The 17,800-nt window shown below is 39.4% G+C and overlaps 1 protein-coding gene and 1 long non-coding RNA gene across 3 annotated transcripts in view; both read left to right on the top strand.

Annotated features, from left to right (window-relative positions):
- Window positions 1-3,902, top strand: part of abca5 (ATP-binding cassette, sub-family A (ABC1), member 5) — an 86,001-nt gene extending 82,099 nt beyond the window's left edge. For both annotated transcript variants that reach the window (XR_009656539.1, XM_060940164.1), the window contains one exon: window positions 1-3,902. This exon is cut by the window's left edge. The gene's annotated coding sequence lies outside the window, so the exon portion shown is untranslated.
- A 2,455-nt stretch (window positions 3,903-6,357) lies between these two features.
- LOC132897809 (uncharacterized) lies at window positions 6,358-7,182 on the top strand. Its single transcript, XR_009656385.1, has 2 exons — window positions 6,358-6,413; window positions 6,540-7,182. It is a non-coding gene; the product is annotated as an uncharacterized LOC132897809 (long non-coding RNA).
- The last annotated feature ends 10,618 nt before the right edge of the window (window positions 7,183-17,800 follow it).

Here is a 17,800-nt window from a genome sequence, read left to right as displayed (position 1 = left end):
GTTCTCGTGTAAATGTCATAAATGATTGAATGTAGAACGTAGTTTCCCATGCACTCCACTTACATGCATGTAGCACTCCAGATTTATCAGAATTGAAAACATAGCCTCGAGGTGGTGGGGAAGGCTTTGAAGTCGGAGGACTTGTTTCCTTTTCGGTTTTAATTATTTAACATCAGTTCTCGACAAGTCCTTGAACACATGAATGGGCTATTTTGTGTGTTATTGAAAAATGGGATTGTTGCAGTTGTTTTATCCGATATTTGTAGCAAAGATTAAGAGCTTTATGGTGGAGAATTTGCTTTTAAATGGACCGAGCTTATTTTTACACACTCCAATTGTATTCACTTATTTTGATTTATTTGACCCTTTTGGAAGAAAACTGGTATTGGATATGAACATTGTTGATTTAACGGTGTTCTCTGGTTGTTGATTCACATTTTATAGAACAAGTGACAGTTTGAATTATTTATAATTTATTGTAATTTTCAAAAGGAGAACGGAGTTTAGAGTTTGCAGTAAAGCAATTCTTTCCACATCCATATTTTTCTTTCTACAGTTCAGTGCAAGAGAGATGCTTTCATGTTTCAGGTAGGTCAAAGAAGTGCAGTTCAAAAATTCAGCAGCAATTAAAAAAAAAAAAAACCCACCCAACATTTTACTGAGGTGGAATAAGTGTTATTATAGTTACCTCTTCTCCCTTGGTTAGCAGTTGTCATGCAGAGTAATTTTTATTTTTTCTTGATCTGTGGTTGGATGGATGAAACGTTCCAATGAAAGACTGTATTTTTGTTCCCAATGAGTCATGAGCATGCAGTTGAACTCAATAACCCGGCACCTTTAATCCTGTGTAAGAGTGGCGGTTTTACCCTGTTGGTCAGGAACACAAGGAGCTATGTAAAGTTGTTGCAGGTTTTGTCTATATGAAAAGCTGTTGAAGTGTGTTCTGGTGTCTTTAGGGGTTGGCTACTTGTTTGTACATATTTCAATATTTTTCTCTTCTCCTGCACAATTAAAACTCTTTTTGTCCCTGCATATACAGTAAAATGAGGGAGGTATTCTGCTTGAATCAGTCCTAAAAAATTGTAATTTATCTTAAGATGGTGCAACATATTAATTTTGGTATGTCTACTATATTTTATGTTCATTTAGGGTTTTGAGGGCTTTTGAAATATCTGGAGTATTTCTACTGAACTGTCCTGCTGTCCCTTGCAACTATCCATCAGGAAGTGCTAATATTTTATTTGTAATATTCTAAGAAGCAGGTTCAAATTTATTTAAAGTGTCCAATAGGATCAAGAGCAATGCACTAACATAAGCAGTGAGGCCAGTTAATATTAAAGCCAAGCTGAGTATGTAGGCTTTCTGCAAAACATCTGTAATGTGAAAAGTGTTGGAGATTGTTGGACTGTTCGACTTATGGTACCACTACTTTTGTTTGTGTATTCGTAAAGTGGCAAGTTGCTATTGTTTACTAAATGAGCTTTATTTTTACACATACAGTGCCCTCGATGATTAATGGCACCCCTTGTAAAGATTAATAAAAAAGGGGTAGAAAAAAAAATTCGCCTTTCGGTGAAGTTGCTTCATCTTGCACTGAAAAAATGAGCAAAATCTAACTTTCTAATTTAAATAAGTTTATTGAGAGAAAAACAAATCCCTCATCAAGAAAGATTTTCAATAAAAACACGTGCCACTATTATTGACACCCCTGCATTTAATATATTGTACAACCTCTGTTTGCCAGTAAAATCGCACTGAGTCTCCTGTGACATTTTATAAGGTTGGAGATGCAGAGCAGGACATCTGAGACCGTTCCTCTTTACACATCATCCAGGGTCCTCGGCCCTCTCTTGTACACTCTCCCTCTTCAGTTCACCCTACAGATTTTCAATGGAGTTCAGGTCAGGGGACTGAGATGGCCAGGGCAGAAGCTTGATTCTGTGGTCAGCGAACTGTTTGTGTGTTGATTTGGACGCATGCTTCAGGTCCTTGTTCTGCTTGAAAATTCAGTGACGACCCAGTTTCAGTTTTCTAGTAGAGGCAGCCAGATTTTGATTTAAAATGTCTTGGTATTTCATGGAGTCCATGATGCCAGGGACCCTGGAGGAAAAACAGCCCCAAAACATCACAGAACTTCCACTATATTTTACAGTTGGGATCGGGTTCTTTTCATTATAGCCATTCTTCTTTTTATACCAAACCCACCTTGAGTGTTTATTGCCAAAAAGCTCCATTTTTGTTTTATCAGACCGTAGAACACAGTTCCAGTCAAAGTTGTAGTCGCGGTTTGCAAACTTCAGGTGCTTACGTCTGTGGTTAACTGACTGACAGAAAAGGCTTTTTTTTTTTTTCCGTCATACCTTCCAAATAATGTTTGCTTGGAATGGCATCTGATGGTGGTTTTGGAGACTTGGAAACCCCAAGATTTTACTTGTAATTCACCAACCGTGATCCTTGGGGATTTTCTTGCTTCTCTTACCATCCTCCTCACTGTATGTGGGGCCAAAATAAACTTAAATAAAACTTGAGGCCAAAATAAACTTGAGTCCTCTTCCAGGCAAGTTTGTAGCAGTTCCAATTAGTGTCCACATTTGTATTTTTGTCCTAACAGTAGAAATGGAAATTTTCAGGCGAGGGTTATTTATTTATTTTTTAATAACCATTCCCTGACTTATGAAAGTGAACACATTTCTCCCTCATTTGGTTTGTGTGCTCTCTTATCTTTCCCATGTTGATGAATGACCTACGGGAATGTGGCCTCTGTGTCACCTCATATTTATACTCAGTTAATCACGAAGTCATGGATTACTGCTTGAAAGTTCCTGCACACTCCAATCAACTCAAAAATGTTCAATTTAAATGGAAAGCATGCTTCAGTTACATTGGATTCACTATAATTTCCGGGGGTGTCAATAATAGTGGCACGTGTTTTTTGTTGAAAATAATTCTTTCTTGATGAGGGACTTGTCTTTCTCTGAATAAATTTATTTCAATTAAAGGTTGGATTTTTCTCTTTTTTTTTTTTTTTTTTTTCAGTGAGAGATGAAGTGACTTAACCAAAAGGTGGATTTTTTTTTCTTTTCTTCCCCAAACCCTTTTTTTTTTTTACTAATCTTTACAAGTGGTGCCAATAATTGTGTAGGGCACTGTATGTAGTCTCTTATACTGGTATGGTTGAACATCTGGATGATGATGTTTCTCCTTTCTTAGGGTTTGGGATATGATTAATGAAATCTACCTTGGTTAAATATACTCATTTCTACCAAAGTGCAATATGGAAAACCCTTTTTGTGTATGTGTGGTAACTGGGTTTTTTTGTTTTGTTTTGTTTTGTAAATGATGTGTCATGCCTAACTACAACATCAGTGTCTATTTTGTGAACTCAAAAGTGTCTTGCAGTAAAATGTAGCCACCAATATGTAACCTTGTAGATTGCGTTTGCCTTGTTCTCTTTATTTAGTGCCCAGATAACGAAACACTATTAGAACAGTAATTTGAATATAGATTGAATTTCAACAAACGATTCATTCACTACCTGAAGTGGTTATTTTAATAGAATATGTTAATGTTTCTGTTGCCCCTTTATTTTTGTTTCCATATATACTGTATAGTATTTGATCTTTTTAAACACAGCTTATGGTACTCACAATCATGACTGTGATTTTAGTTTGATCACCTCAGGACACTGGAGTTGTTTTGTTTTCCCTTCTTTTTAAAACTGATTTTGCTGTATTATGCAATCTTTTAAGAAAAAGTGTGCACTAATTTTCTGAGAACTCTTGTGAGCGTGATCTTTTGTTATTCGTTTTTGTGTTGATTTACACAGTTAAATTCTCCAGTATATGTTTGTTAAAAGGCATTTAACCCACAGAAATGAAATAAAAAAAACCATGAAAACTCCACTAGGCTTATAATTTAACATTTTTTTTAAAACATTTGCTATTAGATAGCGTATTGCATAAAATCCAAGCAAAACATAAGTCATATAATAACATAGCAGTTATTGTAGGTTAGTTTTAGCTTTAGCCTGTATGTGAATAAAGGAGGAAAAATGTAAATGTGATAGAAGGAAAAAAATTAAATCATATTTTTAAAAATTTTCCAACAAATTTCATTTTGTGATTTCCTGTGAGGGCGGCACAATGGTGTAGTGGTTAGCGCTGTCGCCTCACAGCAAGAAGGTCCGGGTTCGAGCCCCGTGGCCGGCGAGGGCCTTTCTGTGTGGAGTTTGCATGTTCTCCCCGTGTCTGCGTGGGTTTCCCCCACAGTCCAAAGACATGCAGGTTAGGTTAACTGGTGACTCTAAATTGACCGTAGGTGTGAATGTGAGTGTGAATGGTTGTCTGTGTCTATGTGTCAGCCCTGTGATGACCTGGCGACTTGTCCAGGGTGTACCCCGCCTTTCGCCCGTATTCAGCTGGGATAGCTCCTGCTTGCCTGCGACCCTGTAGAAGGATAAAGTGGCTAGAGATAATGAGATGAGATGAGGTTTCCTGTGAGGTACAACTTGATTAAAATATGCAGCAATATAGACTGCCTGGTCATTTGGATGTAAATAAGCAAATACTTAAGAGCCATTGATTGGACAATTACTGCAGTGATTAATATGTTTCAGCAGGCAACAGTTCTTTTAACCTTAACTGATGCAGTGAGTCGCTTCTCATTTCTTAGTCATGTCAGAAGACTCCCATAGTTGTGGAAAAGGCGTTACTATTGGGCCTTTTCCACTACCCTTTTTCAGCTCACTTCAGCCCAACACGGCTCGCTCGTATAATATTTTTGTCTCATTTGTTTAACTGGGTTCTCTTTATCTACTTTTAGGACTTGTGTGAAAATCTGATGATGTTTTAGGTCATATTTATGCAGAAATATAGAAAATTCTAAAGGGTTCACAAACTTTCAAGCACCACTGTAACTAATAGTTAATTGACAGTATAATCAAAATTCTTATTGTCATTTAAACAGTTAAATATACATTGTGTGTATATATAAGTAATTTTGAAAGTTTGATGCATGGTACAAGAAAAATGGGCTATATGTATCGATCAACTAGTGTGCTCATAGCCATGTTTCACTAAGTATGAGCAAAAAAGATGTATGACATGGGAGATCGAGGCTATTTATGCTCTTTCTACACAGTTCACTGAGCAGCAGATGATTCAATGCGTGTTATTGTTTTGTTAATCTGTTTTTGTTCATTTGAAAGTCAATACGATTTGCTATCTACTTTTAAACATTTGTTTAAGTTAGATATTTTTCGTGTAGGCCTATAGGTCCATTTTATTCCATTTGTTTTACTCCACTCAGAGCAGCGCTGCAGGTGTGTGATGTGTGAATCCTCAGGTTGTTGTTTATACTGCTATTTGCACATGTAAAAACAAACCCTTTCTTCTAATATTTGTGCATTTTTACTGGGTCACAGACACACTAAATATTCTAAATACATTTTAATCTTGTCAGTTAACGAGCGTCTGCTGTCGATCAGAAAAAAAAAAAATTAAATAAGCATCCCTAGCACCAAGCAAAGAAAACAACTAAGGCGATTGCAGAAACAACTGGAATTCGGTTACGAATTGTCCAACACATTATTAAAACCTGGAAAGATAGTGGTGAACCGTCAACTTTGTGGAAGAAATGTGGTAGGGGAAAAAATCTTGACTGATTTGTCATCAGAAATCACTTAAGCGCTTGGTGAAGTCGAATAATAATAATTAAAAAAAAATTGACAGTTGAACTCATGGTTATGTTTAATAATGAAAGCTATGTGAAAACCACTTTGTAATGAGACTAATTGGAACAAAAGGCTTCAATTTACTAAAGCATAAAGATTGGAGTAAGGCAAAAAAGTCATGTGGTCTGATGAATCCAGATCTACCCTGTTCCAGACTAATGGGTGCTTCAGGGTCAGAAGGGAAGTGCATGAACAATGCATCCATCATGAATGTCATGAATAGTGTCCACTGTACTATGGAGGATCTGAGGTTGTGTCAATTCTTGGGTTTCAGTCACGTGACTTCTCTTAGCAATTTCACTTCCAGTAAAACAGCTGGTGGTCTAGCAAACCAAAACGGCTGCTGTAGTGCAAACAACTAGCGATAACTTATCAGAGTATGTTCGTAATCTAGAAGCCACTGCTCCCTTTAGATATATTCAGAAGATTGCTATGTGCAGTGGAATCGACCCCTACAGTCTGGGGAAGAAGGATTTGTCATACAGTTTCGAAAACTACCCTTCAGTCGAGTTCCCCGATATCTCGAACTATCTGGTGTTGCAGACGTCCTTCTACACCGCAAAACACATGAAAGCGTGGAAGAGTATGGAGGTTTACAACTTTTTTTTTTTTTATGTGTGGCTGGGTAAAGGACCTCGTTATCAAGTCGCTGCTGGATGAATCCTGTACTGTTTTTGCCCGTGTAAGGTTTTTTTTTTTTTAAAGCTTTTCATTCACGTCTTTACAACGAAGCGCTGCAAGTTGAAGTGTATGAAGTGTAAAGAAACAGTTCTCTTGATTCTCACTTGTGTTGGCTCTTATCTCTCAGGTAAATCATTCACAAAGATCATCAGAAACCCCTTTCAAGACCTGGATCTTAGTTAAACAAGACGGAGAAGTGATCACAGCGCATTGTATCTGTATGGCTGGGGAAGAATTTTGTCGCGACCTTCATGTATATGGACTTTGTGAGGAGTAAACAAAGAAACAGCTGGGGACTTTAGCGCTTTGTGACTAAAAAAAAGTACCGTAAAATAACGACACATAGCAAGAAAAGTACTTGGAAAACACTAAGGACATAGCTGAGAGGGAGATACAAACCTTTCACCAACTGATCACTGCAAACTCGTGCATGCTTCGACTCGGCTCCCTTCAATTTCAGTGAGAGGTTGTACTGAATGACCAGGTTATCACATCAATGGATTTTTTCCTCCCTTATGGAGCAGGCATATTCCAGGACGACAATGTCAGCATTTATCAGGCTCAATTTGTCAAAGGGTGCTTCAAGGTTCAAGAGGAATCATTTTCACACACAAATTGACCAACACACGATCCTGGCTTTAATCCCATTGGAAGTCTTTGGGATGTGCTAGAGAAGACTTTGCGGAATGGTTCAACTCTCCCGTTATTAGTACAAGATCTCTGTGAAAAAATTAATAGAACTCTGGAGGGAAATAAATGTTATTATATAAGGTTGTTGAACCAATGTGATTGTGAATGCGTGCTGTAATCAAAGCTAAAGGTGTTCCAATGAAATACTGTATTAGTGTGACCTTTTTTTTTTTTTGGCTAGGCAGTGGTAATTGGTGGATTTCATGATGCAGTCAACCTTCACAAGAGCCGCAACACGTTAATGATCCAACATACAGAGGTTTTTGGGGAATTTTTCTGTATTCTGCCCCCTTTTTAGCCAACTACATGGATGGCGTTCTTGGTCAATAAGCATTTTAGTTTTCCTCATGGTGCCAAATGATGTAGGGATTTTACTTTTAATATATTTGGCCAAAGGCAGCAATTTAAAAAAAAAAAAAGTTTCTCCAGTATTGACCATTTATTTTAGATATGTATTCCCCCCCAATACCATACTTCTGCTTGAGGCTTGCAACTCATCATCTGTTGTTCTGGATGAATGCATATGGACACCCTGATAATTTGAACTGCTCCTGTAATTTTAAAGACTGTCCTGTGTTTAGCTCAGGACTTGTATACAACCTGCTTATACTGAACATCCTTTTAACATACTTGGTACTGTTTGACTTTACTCTTCTACACCTATTTATTTTAATGATTTACATTCAATGAGGACTTTATTAGGAGCATCTGTACACCTACACATTCATGCAATTATCTCATCAGCCAATCATGTGGCAGCAGTGCAATGCATAAACTCATGCAGATACGGGCAAGCAGCTTTGGATGATGTTCATGTTAACCATTAGAATGGGGGGAATGAGCTCAGTGATTTTGACCATGGCATGATTGCCAGTGAGTGGCTCAGATTACTCAGATAAGCACTCTGTGGTGGGTTTCCCAAAAGCCCCTTAATACAACCCCGATTCCAAAAAAGTTGGGACAAATTGTAAATAAAAATGGAATGCAATAATTTACAAATCTCATATTGTATTCACAATAGAATATAGACAACATATCAAATGTCGAAAGTGAGACATTTTGAAATTTCATGTCAAATATTAGCTCATTTGAAATTTCATGACAGCAACACATCTCAAAAAAGTTGGGACAGGGGCAATAAGAGGCTGGAAAAGTTAAAGGTACAAAAAAGGAAGAGCTGGAGGACCAAATTGCAACTCATTAGGTCAATTGGCAATAGGTCATTAACATGACTGGGTATAAAAAGAGCATCTTGGAGTGGCAGCGGCTCTCAGAAGTAAAGATGGGAAGAGGATCACCAATCCCCCTAATTCTGCGCCGACAAATAGTGGAGCAATATCAGAAAGGAGTTCGACAGTGTAAAATTACAAAGAGTTTGAACATATCATCATCTACAGTGCATAATATCATCAAAAGATTCAGAGAATCTGGAAGAATCTCTGTGCGTAAGGGTCAAGGCTGGAAAACCATACTGGGTGCCCGTGATCTTCGGGCCCTTAGACGGCACTGCATCACATACAGGCATGCTTCTGTATTGGAAATCACAAAATGGGCTCAGGAATATTTCCAGAGAACATTATCTGTGAACACAATTCACCGTGGCATCCGCCGTTGCCAGCTAAAACTCTATAGTTCAAAGAAGAAGCTGTATCTAAACATGATCCAGAAGCGCAGACGTCTTCTCTGGGTCAAGGCTCATTTAAAATGGACTGTGGCAAAGTGGAAAACTGTTCTGTGGTCAGACGAATCAAAATTTGAAGTTCTTTATGGAAATCAGGGATGCCGTGTCATTTGGACTAAAGAGGAGAAGGACGACCCAAGTTGTTATCAGTGCTCAGTTCAGAAGCCTGCATCTCTGATGGTATGGGGTTGCATTAGTGCGTGTGGCATGGGCAGCTTACACGTCTGGAAAGATGCCATCAATGCTGAAAGGTATATCCAGGTTCTAGAGCAACATATGCTCCCATCCAGACGACGTCTCTTTCAGGGAAGACCTTGCATTTTCCAACATGACAATAACAAACCACATACTGCATCAATTACAGCATCATGGCTGCGTAGAAGAAGGGTCCGGGTACTGAACTGGCCAGCCTGCAGTCCAGATCTTTCACCCATAGAAAACGTTTGGTGCATCATAAAACGGAAGCTATGACAAAAAAGACCGAAGACAGTTGAGCAACTAGAATCCTACATTAGACAAGAATGGGTTAACATTCCTATCCCTAAACTTGAGCAACTTGTCTCCTCAGTCCCCAGATGTTTACAGACTGTTGTAAAGAGAAAAGGGGATGTCTCACAGTGGTAAACATGGCCTTGTCCCAACTTTGAGATGTGGTGTTGTCATGAAATTTAAAATCACCTAATTTTTCTCTTTAAATGATACATTTTCTCAGTTTAAACATTTGATATGTCATCTATGTTCTATTCTGAATAAAATATGGAATTTTGAAACTTCCACATCATTGCATTCCGTTTTTATTTACAATTTGTACTTTGTCCCAACTTTTTTGGAATCGGGGTTGTACTAAGAGCATCTTAACTAGGAGATTGTTCATTGTGCTGCTTGCTCTACCAATTAATAATGATCTTTGTGCTGCGATGCTTTTGGGGAAACTCTGCACTGTACAGTTGTGGTGAGGAGAAAAACATCTCAGAATGCACAGCACATCAATCATTCAGACGGACTGGCTAGACTAGCAGAAGACTATGTCAGATTCCACGTCTTTCAGCCAAGAACAAGAAGCTGAGACTGCAGTGAGTACAGGCTCACTGAAACTGGACAGTTGAAGACTGGGGAAAAAAAAGTAGCTTGGTCTGATGAAGTTTGATTTCTACTGAGGCACACAGATGTTAGGATCAGAATGTGGTGCACAAAGTATGAAACCATGGACCCAACCTGCCTTATGCCAACAGTCCAGGCTGGTGGAGGTGGTGTCATAGTGTGGGGAATGTTTTTGGCACACTTTGGGCCTGTTAATTCTAATCAATCTTCACTTGAATGCTGGAGCTTTCAGCTTGAGTATTGTTGCTGACCATGTGCATTCCTTCATGCCCACAATTCATCTATCCATCCATTCATTATCTGTAGCCGCTTATCCTGTTCTACAGGGTCGCAGGCAAGTTGGAGCCTATCCCAACTGACTATGGGTGAGAGGCGGGGTACACCCTGGACAAGTCGCCAGGTTATCACAGGGCTGACACGTACAAAGAACCATTCACACCTACGGTCAATTTAGAGCCACCAGTTAACCTAACCTGCATGTCTTTGGACTGTGGGGGAAACCGGAGCACCTGGAGGAAACCCACGCGGACACGGGGAGAACATGCAAACTCCACACAGAAAGGCCCTCGCCGGCCCCGGGGCTCGAACCCAGACCTTCTTGCTGTGAGGCGACAGCGCTAACCACTACACCGCTGTGCCGCCCCGCTCACAATTCACCCATTTTATATGGCAACTATCGATATGGTAATGGATCATATCACAAAGCAAAAGTGGTTTCAAACTGATTTCATGAACATGAGTTCAGTGTTCTCCATTGGCCTTCTCAGTCACTGGATCTGAATCCAATACCACACTTTGGGATGAGAGAGCAGGAGATTCACGGCATGAAAGTGCACCTGAAAAACCTGCAGGAATTGCATGGACCAGAACCTCAAAGGAATGTTTCCAACATCTTGTGGAATCCATGCCATGAGAATTGAGGCTGTTTGAGAGTAGAAGGAGGCCCTACCCAATATTAGTGTAGTGTTCCTAATAAAGTGTTCTTTGAGTGCATGATCCTATAATCTGGTGTCACCGTGAAGAAGATGGCTTCCCTTTTGAACCTGATTCGTGTCAAGTTTTCTTTCTCATTGTCACATCTGGCTTCCTTATTTAAAGAATTCTTATCTAAATCTACATCTGGATTTTTGTAAAGCTGCTTTGTGACAAAGTGCTAGACAATTAGCTTGAATTTAATTATTTAATAAGAGATGGTCCTGCATTGTATAATAAATCATAGGCTTAAAAATATCATCATTTTTTCCCAACTCCCTCATTAGCAGTTTCATAAATTCATATTTATGAACAATTGGGCGTTTTTATGATGCATTCATAAGCAACGTATGAATGTTTTAGAAATTAATGCTGAACAAGTCACGTAACGTTTGTCAACACTTGTGAGGTGACAAAGTATTTGTGTAGTTATGTGATTTCCCTGAAAGAGATAACAACATTAATTATATGTAGACTGTTTGAAATTTGTCTTTAATGCGTTTAGTAAGAACAAGTTCATAAATCATTGTGAAATCTTTTATGAAGTTCCAGCACTTTCCATGCTAATAAACTAAAGTGGTAATCTGTTTAGCATTTCTAACAGTTATGAAACGTGCATAAAATATGTGCATATTTTATAACTTCACTCAATTAAGAAATGCTTATATCATTTGAATAATGATATAATGGGTGCTTTATAGATGTTTAAAAAATGCGCTAAAAATCTTGGTCTATGCATATTTTTCTTCTTTTTCATGGAAATAGTACTACATAAAACATCTACAGTGGTGCTTGAAAGTTTGTGAACCCTTTAGAATTTTCTATATTTCTGCATAAATATGACCTAAAACATCAGATTTTCACACAAGTCCTAAAAGTAGATAAAGAGAACCCAGTTAAACAAATGAGACAAAAATATTATACTTGGTCATTTATTTATTGAGGAAAATTATCCAATATGACACATCTGTGAGTGGCAAAAGTATGTGAACCTTTGCTTTCAGTATCTGGTGTGACCCCTTTGTGCAGCAATAACTTTAACTAAACGTTTCCGGTAACTGTTGATCAGTCCTGCACACTGGCTTGGAGGAATTTTAGCCCATTCCTCCGTACAGAACAGCTTCAACTCTGGGATGTTGGTGGGTTTCCTCACATGAACTGCTCGCTTCAGGTCCTTCCAGAACATTTTGATTGGATTAAGGTCAGGACTTTGACTTGGCCATTCCAAAACATTCACTTTATTCTTCTTTAACCATTCTTTGGTAGAATGACTTGTGTGCTTAGGGTCGCTGTCTTGCTGCATGACCCACCTTCTCTTGAGATTCAGTTCATGGACAGATGTCCTGACATTTTCCTTTAGAATTCGCTGGTATAATTCAGAATTCTAAAGGAAGGCCTCTCTCACATTGGCTAATGTTCATGACCCCACCATCAGGAGAACACTGAACAACAATGGTGTGCATGGCAGGGTTGCAATGTTCTTTTTGGAGATCAGTGACTTTCTCCTTGCAACCCTGCCATGCACACCATTGTTCAGTGTTCTCCTGATGGTGGGGTCATGAACATTAACATTAGCCAATGTGAGAGAGGCCTTCAGTTGCTTAGAAGTTCCCCTGGGGTCCTTTGAGACCTCGCCGACTATTACACGCCTTGCTCTTGGAGTGACCTTTGTTGGTCGACCACTGCTGGGGAGGGTAACAATGGTCTTGAATTTCCTCCATTTGTACACAGTTTGTCTGCCTGTGGATTGGTGGAGTCCAAACTCTTTAGAGATGGTTTTGTAACCTTTTCCAGCCTGATGAGCATCATCAATGCTTTTTTCCGAGATCCTCAGAAATCTCCTTTGTTCATGCCATGATACACTTCCACAAACGTGTTGTGAAGATCAGACTTTGATAGATCCCTGTTTGTTAAATAAAACAAGGTGCCCACTCACACCTGATTGTCATCCCATTGATTGAAAACACCTGACTCTAATTTCACCTTCAAATTAACTGCTAATCCTAGAGGACTTTTGCCACTCACAGATATGTAATATTGGATCATTTTCCTCTATAAATAAATGACCAAGTATAATATTTTTGTCTTGTTTGTTTAACTGGGTTCTCTTTATCTACTTTTAGGACTTGTGTGAAAATCTGATGATGTTTTAGGTCATATTTATGCAGAAATGTAGAAAATTCTAAAGGCTTCACAAACTTTCAAGCAACACTGTAGTTTCAACTTGTGTTTAGTCATGAGCCTTTCATATATTGTTCAGCGGATTAAATTCTACTGAATGAAAGGTTTAGAGTTCACATCCCAGAACTGCCTATTACCACTGTCGCAAACCACTGAGGAAGCCCCTTAATCTTTGATTGCTGCTCCAAGGGCACCTTGCAGTGGCTGGGTCTGCATTCTGATTGCCGTTACCTTACAAAAAAAAACAGTTGATGTGAAAAAAAACAGATGAATCAAAGAGTGACAGAGAACAGTATGGATCAGAATTGTGCAAAATGCCTGATCCTCTTCACTGTTACCAGCTTGTGAATTGGATTTCGGGTGATGGTTTACAATTGGTCTGCCTCACTGCATCTCTGTAGGGTATCAAGTAGTGTCATTTTTGTTTGCAGTGTGATGTGTCTCTCATCTCATCTCATTATCTGTAGCCGCTTTATCCTTCTACAGGGTCGCAGGCAAGCTGGAGCCTATCCCAGCTGACTACGGGCGAAAGGCGGGGTACACCCTGGACAAGTCGCCAGGTCATCACAGGGCTGACACATAGACACAGACAACCATTCACACTCACATTCACACCTACGGTCAATTTAGAGTCACCAGTTAACCTAACCTGCATGTCTTTGGACTGTGGGGGAAACCGGAGCACCCGGAGGAAACCCACGCGGACACGGGGAGAACATGCAAACTCCACACAGAAAGGCCCTCGCCGGCCATGGGGCTCGAACCCAGGACCTTCTTGCTGTGAGGCGACAGCGCTAACCACTACACCACCGTGCCGCCCGTGTGATATGTGTATCAACCATAAATGTTTTCTCATGGTATCTATATACACCGCTTACAGTGTCTAAAACATATAGTGATGCATAAATGTTGTGATTTATGATCTAAAAAAAAAAACAATTGTGCAACCAGGAATTTCATGATAGTTTTATCATGAAGTCTATTTTGTTGAAGTCATGAACTGTTCACTGATAGAAACTTGAGTGCAAAACTGTTCATGGCAAATGGCATGGCAACCTTCTAAGTGTATCTTTAGGCTGCCTATTTGGGGGCCCATACTCTGCAGGAGCAAAGTGATGAGAGCGAGAGAGAGCTCTCTGGCAAGACTAACTATAACAGCATACCTAAAAGGGACAGACAGAAGGTAACCCAGACATGAGGGCACTTTGGGACATAAAGTGGCTGGGCACTCCTCTGTCAATGAACCTGTGTGAACATGTGGGGTGGGGGATCTTCCAAACATCCTAGTTTACTAAAACAGCCTATGCCCGAGGATCCACCAGATCTGCTCCTTTACCTAATAATATGCTATTAACAAAAGGCTTGGCTAAACAAACATGTTTTTGGCCTAGACTTAAACACTGAGACTGTGTCTTAGTCCCAAACATTGATTGGAAGGCTGTTCCATAACTGCGGGGCTTTGTAAGAGAAGGCTCTTCCCCCTACTGTAGCTTTTACTATTTGATGCACCAACAAATGGCCTGCACCTTTTGATCTAATAGGTGGAATAGATCATAAATGACTGGAATTTCTCTCAGGCACTGCGGCACAAGACCATTCAGTGCTTTATAGGTCAATAGTAGTATTTTCTAATCAATGCCTGATTGTGAACCAGTGCAGTGTAGATAATGTAGAGTGATTGATCGCATATCTTCTGGTTCTAGTAAGGACTCTTGCTGCTGTATTCTGGTCTAATTAGAGCATGTTTATACACCTACTAGAACGTCCAGGCAAAAGCGCATTACAATAATCCAGACTCGAGGTAACAAAAGCATGAACTAGTTTTTCTGCATTGTGTTGTGACATTATATTTCTTATTTTAGCAATATTTCTTAGATGAAAGAAGAGTATTTTATAAACATGTAAATAGTTTGTAATAGTGGCGGCACAGTGGTGTAGTGGTTAGCGCTTCCGGGTTCAAGCCCCGTGGCCGGTGAGGGCCTTTCTGTGCGGAGTTTGCATGTTCTCCCCGTGTCCGCGTGGGTTTCCTCCGGGTGCTCCGGTTTCCCCCACAGTCCAAAGACATGCAGGTTAGGTTAACTGGTGACTCTAAATTGACCGTAGGTGTGAATGTGAGTGTGACTGGTTGTCTGTGTCTATGTGTCGGCCCTGTGATGACCTGGTGACTTGTCCAGGGTGTACCCCGCCTCTCACCCGTAGTCAGCTGGGATAGGCTCCAGCTTGCCTGCAACCTTGTAGAACAGGATAAAGTGGCTAGAGATAATGAGATGAGATGAGTTTGTAATAGTTATTTGATCTGACCAAAGATGACTTCTTTCAATGTTATATTTTTATTATTATTTTCTATTCTGATAAAACTTGATCATAACAGAATCTTGTCCCCTGAAAAGATTTGGCAGTACTGGCTGCATCTACAGCTGCTTTTGACATTTCCTTCATACACACTCCAAATGGGAATATACACTGGAGGCTACTGGAGGTTACCGAAGATGGCTAAATGAATGAAAACATGAAAGAAAAGTGCTCAGTCTTAGTAATACTACATTTTGCTTAAGATCAGCATGGATTTTGCATGAGTAAGCCTAAAGCGAAGTGGCTGTGAGATCATAAAGAACCTGTTTTGGCTGTTTTCAGATGTAACCCTAATGCTTCTCCTATCTCTGTAATGCAGTTTTCACCTATTTTTACTTCCTTTTGGCATGTTGTGGTAGTCATCTACAATTATGCTCTTCATATCAGGGGATGCTGTTGTGGCTTGGAGCATTTATTTCAATTAGTGTCCTTTCATTTATTAATTTACTGCTACACTGCGTTAGCTTGTTAAAGTAACAGGAAAATTGTAACACATCAACAGGGCCTTAAACTTTATAATTCAAAACTGTAAATCAGAATTTCCCTGCTGAACTTTGGAGAGTTAAATATGCAACAATAAAAGCATAATCATAAGCAAAATGTAATTGTGCCTATAATTAGACTGCTATTATATGTGAAGAAGCTCGTCGTAGTGTTGTCTGTTCTGGGTGGAGATTTTATGTCACTCTAAACATGGATCCAACCCATATGAAATGTGAGAGCACAGTAGCAAATACAAAACAGCTTATAACATGTCTGTAGTTCATGAGTCATATAATTCAGCCTCACTCTGTGACGCGCTGTTACAGTGAATTATTAGAAATAATTTACATGGTGAAATCTACTGGATATAATGGCTTCATAATGCATGCATAAGTTTTGAATAATATTTTGAAAGCAATATATGAGAAGATATACAAAAACTTAGTTTAATATTGATAAGATGATGAGATTTGTGCATTATTTTATAAATATATGGTTTTATGCTTATACATGGATATAGCCTTGGAAATAAAGTGATAGAGGCCATGAAAAGATCCTTTTTAATTTTTGTGCACAATGCATGGACTAAATTTTGTGGACAGTTTAGATTAATATACCCGTGAAGCACGAAATAACGAGATCATGAAATAGAAATGTGTGTGGAATTTACTTTATACATGTTCTCATTTTTTTCTTATAATTTAATAAAATTTTGCCTACGGTTTAGTTCATTTGTGCTCTCCTCTAAAGATACCATGCCTATGAAGCTCTCTGATAGCAGTGTGCCTAATAATGAAATTAATTTCATTATACATTGTTATAATAAAACAGCATAATTTTATGTATAACAACATAATTCATGGTTGGTGAAGTATCATTAGCTTATGCTGGCTAAACATTACTTACCCTAATTAGTTTATCTAGATTATCAAGGCAGCCTGTATAAATGCAGAGTAAAGCAGAACATTACATTTCATTCAACAGACCTAGAGCTAACAATTGCACGTGTGTGTGTGGTGGTGGTGGTGATGTGTGTCGACCTTCATAAGTCAGGCAATGGCTACAAGGAAATAGCCGCTCGCCTACACCTGCCCATATCTACAGTCCGAGGAATCATCAAGAAGTTTAAAACAACTGGAACAGTGGCAAACAAGCCTGGACGAGGATGCAAGTTTATCTTGCCACCACGCACAGTGAGGAGGATGGTAAGAGAAGTAAAAAGTTCTCCAAAGCTCACTGTTAGAGAATTGCATCAAAGAGTAGCATCTTGGGGTGACAAAGTCTCCATAACAACCATCAGGCGCTATCTACATGCCAACAAGCTGTTTGGGAGGCATGCATGGCAAAAGCCTTTTCTCACTTACAAGCATAAACGTAAACATCTGGAGTTCGCTAAGCGGTACTGGGACTTCAACTGGGACCGTGTGCTTTGGTCAGATGAGACCAAGATAGAGCTTTTTGGTAACAAACACTCTATCACAAAAGATGAGTATGCGGAAAAGCACCTCATGCCCATTGTGAAGTATGGGGGAGGATCGGTGATGCTGTGGGCCTGTTTCTCTTCCAAAGGCCCCGGGAACCTTGTTAGGGTGCATGGCATCATGAACTCTTTGAAATACCAAGACATTTTAAATCAAAATCTGGTGGCCTCTGCCCGAAAGCTGAAGATGGGTCGTCACTGGGTCTTTCAGCAAGATAATGACCTTAAACATGTGGCCAAATCTACACAAAAATGGTTCACCAGACACAAAATCAAGCTCCTCCCATGGCCATCTCAGTCCCCAGACTTCAACCCAGTTGAAAACCTGTGGGGTGAGCTGAAGAGGAGAGTGCATAGGAGAGGACTCTGGATGATTTAGAGAAATTGTGCAAAGAGGAATGGTCGAATATCCCTCTCTCTGTATTCTCCCATCTTGTGAAATGTTATG

This window comes from Neoarius graeffei, chromosome 14, assembly GCF_027579695.1.
Source record: "Neoarius graeffei isolate fNeoGra1 chromosome 14, fNeoGra1.pri, whole genome shotgun sequence".
Lineage (NCBI taxonomy): Eukaryota > Metazoa > Chordata > Actinopteri > Siluriformes > Ariidae > Neoarius > Neoarius graeffei.
This window is presented reverse-complemented; position numbering and strand designations above follow the sequence as displayed.